Source organism: Schistocerca piceifrons, chromosome 1 (assembly GCF_021461385.2).
Source record: "Schistocerca piceifrons isolate TAMUIC-IGC-003096 chromosome 1, iqSchPice1.1, whole genome shotgun sequence".
Classification (NCBI taxonomy): Eukaryota; Metazoa; Arthropoda; class Insecta; order Orthoptera; family Acrididae; genus Schistocerca; species Schistocerca piceifrons.
This window is the reverse complement of record NC_060138.1, coordinates 417,002,038-417,010,625: the sequence shown is the minus strand read 5'-3', so window position 1 is coordinate 417,010,625 and position 8,588 is coordinate 417,002,038.

The following is an 8,588-nucleotide window of genomic DNA, read 5'->3' as shown; positions in this document are numbered from 1 at the left end:
AAAACCTGACAAACTGAGCTTGTGGGTGGGGTATGTAGTGGGACGAAATTAAACGTCACCCATCCACCAAGTCAGCCCAGTTTGCAGGTGACTATAAGTTTAATTTAGTTTTTGTTTATGTGTTTTCTTATTATTTGTAATAAATGTGAATTATCTAAAAGTTTTGTATTTTTTTTATGTGTTTCATGTACGGAGAGATCGGCGCAACGAACGGGGACAGCATCTTCGTTGCCGCGACCAGAGAGGAAATTGCTGGCCGCTATACGTCGCGGGTCGACAGCCAAGGAGCAACAGAAGATCCTGGAACCGAGTTGTTGCGTCGTGTTTCTAAAAAATTAAAAATGAATTTTTATACTCTTTTTGTACAACAATGACATCATAATGAGCTTAATCTTATTGAGATGTTAGTCACTGTCTGTCAACGCTCAAGTTCACATCTGTATGTGTAGGAAGCTAATAAAATAGTGTATGCTACTAAAGTTGAAACACGTGTCTTGAAGATTTATTTATGAAGAATTGTGTGAACGGATTAATAATATATTTGACAAGATTATTGATTCAGACAGCGTTGGCCGAAACTTTGAATCTAAAAAGTTTATTTAATGTGTGATTCTGATATCGATTAGATCAAGATAACGTGTGTCGATATAATTTTCTGAGGAGAAACAAACGAAATTTAAATTCGAAAAAGTTACGAAAACCAATTGGCCCAAGTGATGTAATTCTCTGCACACGACTCAACTGATGTTTTACAGTTTCGTTCAAGAACCATTCTATGACAATTTAAAAAGAATATGAATCATTTTTGGAGTGGGTTGTAACTGACGTAGGTGACGAAGTCTGCACATGGTCATATATCAAACGAAAACCCAATACGTCGTTACACCCCACAACATAGATACAGAAGTGATGACACTTTCTGCAGGACATGACCATCATTTTGCAGGACAATGCTAAAGCACGTACAGTGCAAGCGGTTACTAATTTGTTTCACTGATGGGGCTGCTAAGTGCTGTATCACCTACTGCACTCCCCTGGCTTAACCCCTCATGAGTTCAACTTGATTTCTAAACTGAAGGAAACACTTCACAGCATTCGCTTCAGAACTGCTACAAATTCGTCGGCAATATACCGCGGCGCTCGAACTGTCAACCCAACTAGCACTGCTAAGAGTATCCTACGACTTCCACATTGCTGGCATTGGGTAATAAACAATGCTGGTGACTACTTTGGAGGTCAGTTAAACTTTGAAACACGTATCTATTTTGTACAAGCTGTAAATAAATAGTTGCCACCGTTAAAGTTCCTACCCTCTTTTAGCCCGCAACTCGTGGTCGTGCGGTAGCGTTCTCGCTTCCCACGCCCGGGTTCCCGGGTTCGATTCCCGGCGGGGTCAGGGATTTTCTCTGCCTCGTGATGGCTGGGTGTTGTGTGATGTCCTTAGGTTAGTTAGGTTTAAGTAGTTCTAGGTTCTAGGGGACTGATGACCATCGATGTTAAGTCCCATAGTGCTCAGAGCCATTTGAACTGTTGAACCTACCCTCTTTTATGCAAGTTATAGCGATTGTACCTATCTTGCCGGATAAATCGAGCTCCGTCCATAAAGAGAAATGGAAGGGCGTTTCCGAAAACTGTCAAGTAAACGAAATATTGAAATTACCTAGCATAAAGTAGCAGCACATTTAGCGGCGCCCTGTCACGGATTGTGCGGCTCCTCGCGCCGGAGATTCGAGTCCTCCCTCGGGCATGAGTGTGTGTGTTGTTCTTAGCATAAATTAGTTTAAGTAGTGTGTAAGTTTAGGGACCGATGACCTCAGCATTTTGGTCTATTGGGAATTCATACACATTTGAACACTTTTGAACCTGGGATAGTCAGTATATAAACAACGATCTGTACATTTCAATGGTGTAGATTTTATTAAGCCTTTGTTTGGCCAAGATCGCTGTGTAGAAAACAGTGATTACTACGTACGAGCCGGCCGGAGTGGCCGAGCGGTTCTAGGCACTTCAGTCTGGAACCGAGCGACCGCTACGGTCGCAGGTTCGAATCCTGCCTCGGGCATGGATGTGTGTGATGACCTTAGGTTAGTTAGGTTTAAGTAGTTCTAAGTTCTAGGGGACTGATGACCTCAGAAGTTAAGTCCCATAGTGCTCAGAGCCATATGAACCATTTGGACTACGTACGAATGCGCGATATCCATTAATAAAATATTCAACGGCTTCAAGCCGCGTCAAGTGCTTCCGGCAGAGATCTGTTCTGCCGTTGTCAGGTGGTTACCACCACTTGAAACCAGCTAATATTTTATCAGCGACTGCTAGTTTCAACAGCTTAGTCATTTTCAGATCAGGATACAAACATGCGGCGTCTAAGTTGAGAGAATAAGTATGACATTTCGTCGTTATAGTGCTAACATCCATAAGGAAATATCAACTTGCAATCGTATTTACGGAATACGTGTGTGAAGTGTATCGTACTTTGTCACCGCAGTGTTAACATCCATAAGAAAATGTCACCTTACTGTCATATTTACAGTACACGAATGTGAAGCATATTGTAAATACAACTGTAGGTTGACAGTTCGCTAAGGATGTTGACGCTGTAATGAAAAAGTGTCTTGCCTATTCTCTTGATTTAGACGCCGCATGTTTGTAATCTTATCTGAATATGACCGTTGAAGGGGCTGAAACTAGTAATCACTGTTTTCTACATTGCGATCTTGGCCAAGTAAAGGTTGCAATAAATTCTACATTAGCTCCGTCATAGTAACTGTCAGTTCGTGCACTGAATTTTTGAACACCACGTGTAATTCTTCAGCCTGGATCGTGTATAAGGCTGTGGACCACCGTGGTGACGGCAGACGCGCTCTGCCCCTGGTGCTGGCGCCTCTGGATTCCCAGCGCGGAGGCACGTGTCAGGGCGTCCTTTTGGCTGACGCACGCCACGTACAGTTACCGCGGGGAACACCCCCTCCCGCCTTGCCGCGGCAGCCGGGCCGTGACGTCGCTGGGCAGTCCGCATGGGCGAAGGACAGGCACCAAGTTCTCTGTTTGCTCTTACAGCAGCGTAGGTGACGTTACCACTACTAATGACGTCGCCGTGTAGTTGTATCCAGTTAACGCGAAAGTCAAATTTAACGTACTTTCGGATCCGAATGAGCTCTTACGTCTCCTCAACGAGTACTTCGTCCGGATTACTACAGTTTTACATTCAGAGGTCGAAAATATCTAAATGCAACAGAAATCACGGCTCACACCTGCCTACAAAAGGGTTTCACAATGATCCACAAAACTACCGTCCAATATCCCTGATATCCATTTGTTGTAGAATCTTAGGACATATTCTGAGCTCAAACATGATAAGGTATCTTGAACAGAACGATCTCCTCCAGCGTGGATCTCAAAAACGTAGGTAATGTGAAACCCAACTCGCACTTCTTTAAAATTACTTCCCGAAAGCCATGGATCAAAGCAGTCAGGTGAGACCCGGGACAAGGATGGGGATTAGTTTAAGGAAAACACGAGGAAGGGTGGCTTACTTCCTGAAAGCCATGGATCAAAGCAGTCAGGTGAGACTCGGGACAAGGATCGGTATTAGTTTAAGGAAAACACGAGGAAGGGTGGCCCAACTTGATGCATGATTTATCATTCCCAAACAAATACTTTTATCTGATGACAATTCTATCATAAGCCAACTAACAGCTACCAAGATTCTTGATAAATACATACGAATAGTTGAGGTTGTTAAATTAAAATCACAATGCATAGGGACATTTGCACTGTACAAAAAATTACAAATGGTACTCAAAGAACAGATCAGTAGTGTAATACAATGGTGCCCCGATTACAAACAGTTAATTGACTAAATAAACCCGCGGCGGCACTCTGCCCGCACAACTAGCATAAAACTGTGACTAATCCGACAACAGGACGTCAACATATAAGAAGAAGTTCAACAAACGTTCAGCACATTACAAGGACCTTTCAATAATAGAAACACTAAGTAAATTACTTCCTAATCCGGCAACATTCCCGCGCGGCAAGATGCCAAAAGAATGAAATAAACTACTAAACTTGAGGGTGGAACGGGTTATAAGCAGAAGCGCGTGTGACCCGCCAGCACATAGGCCTCATGCGACGACAGGAAAGCCGCCGAAGCAGAAAGAAAACGCGTCACTGTCCCAGACGAGCAGGACAACAACGCATCAGCCGCTGCCGATACAAAGGTGTCAACATATACCAAACAACAAACAGCCAACAAGTTTGATAGAAATTACATACAGAATAACACTTTAAGTGGCCAATTAAGGATTTTTTCAAGAAAACCGGCTATTATAATACTTCAGTATAGAGCGCCTCGTTCATAAACATTACAAGTTAACCTTCCCAGAGATAACAAGAAGCAATGTACAAGGTCATTAAAAAAATTACATAATAATTCAAACAAGATTAAATAAGTCAAGGTATATTTCTACTGGGGTCTCCTAGAGACTAATAGGCACTGTAATTTGAATACGCAACAAGTGGAAGATGGCCGGTTAAAATATACACCTATAATCCGAAGGGCTCCTCAGCACGGATTAAGAGAGTGTGCAAATACAAACACGCGCACACACATGACCTACACGTGCGTACCTTTAGGGTGAGCGCATACAACTTTAGTTACAGGCCAAATCCAATAACCCGCCCCAGGAAGGGCCATAAGGTCTACAACAAATAGAAATTACAATCAGCAGTATCAAATACTCCATAGTAACAAACAATGATTTCATGTACCAGATTAAAAATTGCAAAATACTAGCTTGACGCTTACAGAAATCTGCAGATTGACACACACAGCCTCAAAAGGTATCACTGAAAGGGCGTGTTGTTGTTGTTGTGGCCTTCAGTCCTGAGACTGGTTTGATGCAGCTCTCCATGCTAATCTATCCTGTGCAAGCTCCTTCATCTCCCAGTATCTACTGCAACCTACATCCTTCTGAATCTGCTTAGTTTATTCATATCTTGGTCTCCCTCTACGATTTTTACCCTCCACGCTGCCCTCCAATGCTAAATTTGTGATCCCTTGATGCCTCAGAACATGTCCTACCAACCGGTCCCTTCTTCTAGTCAAGTTGTTCCACAAACTTCTCTTCTCCCCAATCCTATTCAACACCTCCTCATTAGTTACGTGATCTACCCACCTAATCTTCAACATTCTTCTGTAGTACCACATTTCGAAAGCTTCTATTCTCTTCTTGCCCAAACTATTTATTGTCCATGTTTCACTTCCATACATGGCTACACTCCATACAAATACTTTCAGAAACGACTTCTTGACACTTAAATCTATACTCGATGTTAACAAGTTTCTCTTCTTCAGAAACGCTTTCCTTGCCATTGCCAGTCTACATTTTATATCCTCTCTACTTCGACCATCATCAGTTACTTTGCTCCCCAAATAGCAAGACTCCTTTACTACTTTAAGTGTCTCATTTCCTAATCTAATTCCCTCAGCATCACCCGACTTAATTCGATTACTTTCCATTACCCTCGTTTTGCTTTTGTTTATGTTCATCTTATATTCTCCTTTCAAGACACTGTCCATTCCGTTCAACTGCTCTTCTAAGTCCTTTGCTGTCTCTGACAGAATTACAACGTCATCAGCGAATCTCAAAGTTTTTATTTCTTCTCCCTGGATTTTAATACCTACTCAGAATTTTTCTTTTGTTTCCTTTACTGCTTGCTCAATATACAAATTGAATAACATCGGGGAGAGGCTACAACCCTATCTCACTCCCTTCCCAACCACTGCTTCCCTTTCATGTCCCTCGGCTCTTATAACTGCCATCTGGTTTCTGTACAAATTGTAAATAGCCTTTCGCTCCCTGTATTTTACCCCTGCCACCTTTAGAATTTGAAAGAGAGTATTCCAGTCAACATTGTCAAAAGCTTTCTCTAAGTCTACAAATGCTAGAAACGTAGGTTTGCCTTTCCTTAATCTTTCTTCTAAGATAAATCGTAAGGTCAGTATTGCCTCACGTGTTCCAACATTTCTACGGAATCCAAACTGATCTTCCCCGAGGTCGGCTTCTACCAGTTTTCCCATTCGCCTGTAAATGATTCGCGTTAGTATTTTGCAGCTGTGACTTATTAAACTGATAGTTCGGTAATTTTTACACCTGTCAACACCTGCTTTCTTTGGGATTGGAATTATTATATTCTTCTTAAAGTCTGAGGGTATTTCGCCTGTCTCATACATCTTGCTCACCAGATAGTAGAGTTTTGTCAGGACTGGCTCTCCCAAGGCTGTCAGTAGTTCTAATGAAATGTTGTCTACTCCCGGGGCCTTGTTTCGACTCAGGTCTTTCAGTGCTCTGTCAAACTCTTCACGCAGTATCGTATCTCCCATTTCATCTTCATCTACATCCTCTTCCATTTCCATAATATTGTCCTCAAGTACATCGCCCTTGTATAGACCCTCTATATACTCCTTCCACCTTTCTGCTTTCCCCACTTTGCTTAGAACTGGGTTTCCATCTGAGCTCTTGATAGGGCATCAAGGAATCTAATTCCTGCCCAGCTCACACTGTGGCAGAATTAACAGCCTTTAAGTACAGTACTTACTGCACAGTTTCCATACATACTTTCAAATAAATGCCAAGGAGGCCAGTACCACCAGGACTCCGCGCAGGCGCAGTACAATACCGAACTTCTGCTCGTAGCTGCCAACAAGTTGGCGTATTTAGCACACCACAGTTCACTGATGCACTACGTAATCAGGTTGCAGGCGACAAGAGCCGCTCCTTGCCCTCTAAACTCGCCGTTAGCAAAGGGAAACAACGCTGCAGGAAAACGCGGGCCCCCATAGCCCAAAGGTCAACGGTCCGACTCGCTGCAAACTTCAGCATGCCGGGTACTGAGGCACACCCATCCAGCTCCGTGTCCCACACACACCACTCACTACCACACAGCCCCATAGGATACACATGACCAAGCAAAGATGATACGATGAGGGCCAGAATCGATGGAACGCGCGCACGAGAGGCAGTAGTAGGATCGCGCGCGCTGCCACGCAGAAGCCGCCGCGGCTCATCAGATACATGTAGTATTTCTCGATTTCCGAAAAGCATTTGACTCGGTACTACACCTACGCTTATTATCCAAATTACGATCATATGGGATTCATATGAAACATGTGACTTCAAATGTTCAAATGTGTGTGAATTCCTAAGGGACCAAACTGCTGAGGCCATCGGTCCCTAGACTTACACACTACTTAAACTAACTTACAGTAGGAACAACACACACACACACACCCATGCCCGAGGGAGGACTCGAACCTCCGACTGGAGGTTGAAATGGTTTAAACGGCTCTGAGCACTATAGGACTTAACTTCTGAGGTCATCTGTCCCATAGAACTTAGAACTACTCAAACCTAACTAACCTAAGGACATTACACACATCCATGCCCGATTCAGGATTCGAACCTGCGACCGAAGCGGTCGTGCGGTTCCAGACTGAAGCGCCTAGAACCGTTCGGCCACACCGGCCGGCCCGACGGGAGGGGCAGCGCGATTCGTGACATGGTGCCTCTAACCGTGCGGCAAAATATGTGACTTGATTAAGGATTTCCTTGTAGGGAGGACGAAGCATGCTATATTGTATGGAGAGTAGTCGACAGATGTAGAAGTAATTTCAGGTGTACCCCAGGCAAGTGTGTTGGCATCTTGCTGTTCGTATTGTATGTTAATGATCTTAAGGACAATGCTAATAGTAACCTCAGGCTTTTCGCAGATGATGCAGTTATCTGAAACGAAGTACAGACTGAATGAAGCCGTACAAATATTCAGTCAGACTTTGACAAGATTTCAAAGTGGTGCAATGATTGGCAGCTTGCTTTAAATGTTCAAAAAAGTAAAATTATGCATTTCACAAAACGAAAAGAAACATTAGTGAGTCGCATTTCGAATCTGTAAACTCATCTGTAGCACTTAGTAGGGACATGAAGTAGAATGGTCACATAAGCCCAGTCGTTGATAAAGCAGGAGTAGGCTTCGATAATATTGTTAGAATACTAGGGAAATGCACAAGGGAGACATCACTCGTGAGACCCACCCCGGAATATTTTCAAGTGCGTGGGACCCGTACAAAATAGCACTAATAGGAAATACTGAAGGTAGCAGCACTAATGGTCACAACATTGAGATGTTGAAAGAATTAAACTGGCAGCCTCGTGAAGATAGGAAGAAACTATCCTGAGAAAGTCTACTGACAAAGTTTCAAGAACTGGTTTTAAAGGGTAGGACTAGGAATATACTACCGCCCCTTAGATATCACTCCCATAGGGCTACTGAGGATAAGATTACAGTAATCACAGCATACACAGAGGCATTTAAACAATTATTTTGCACACTTTCCATAAGTGACTTGAACGGGAAGAAGCCGTAATAACTGATACAGTGAAACGTACCGACGTACCCTCTGCACATCCACTTCACAACGGTTTGCGGAGTATAGATGTAAACGTAGATGTAGAAATATTTCCTGTGGGATATTGGTAGGATTTTGTTTAGTCAATATTTCTGAAACTGATGTCCTTCGATTCCAC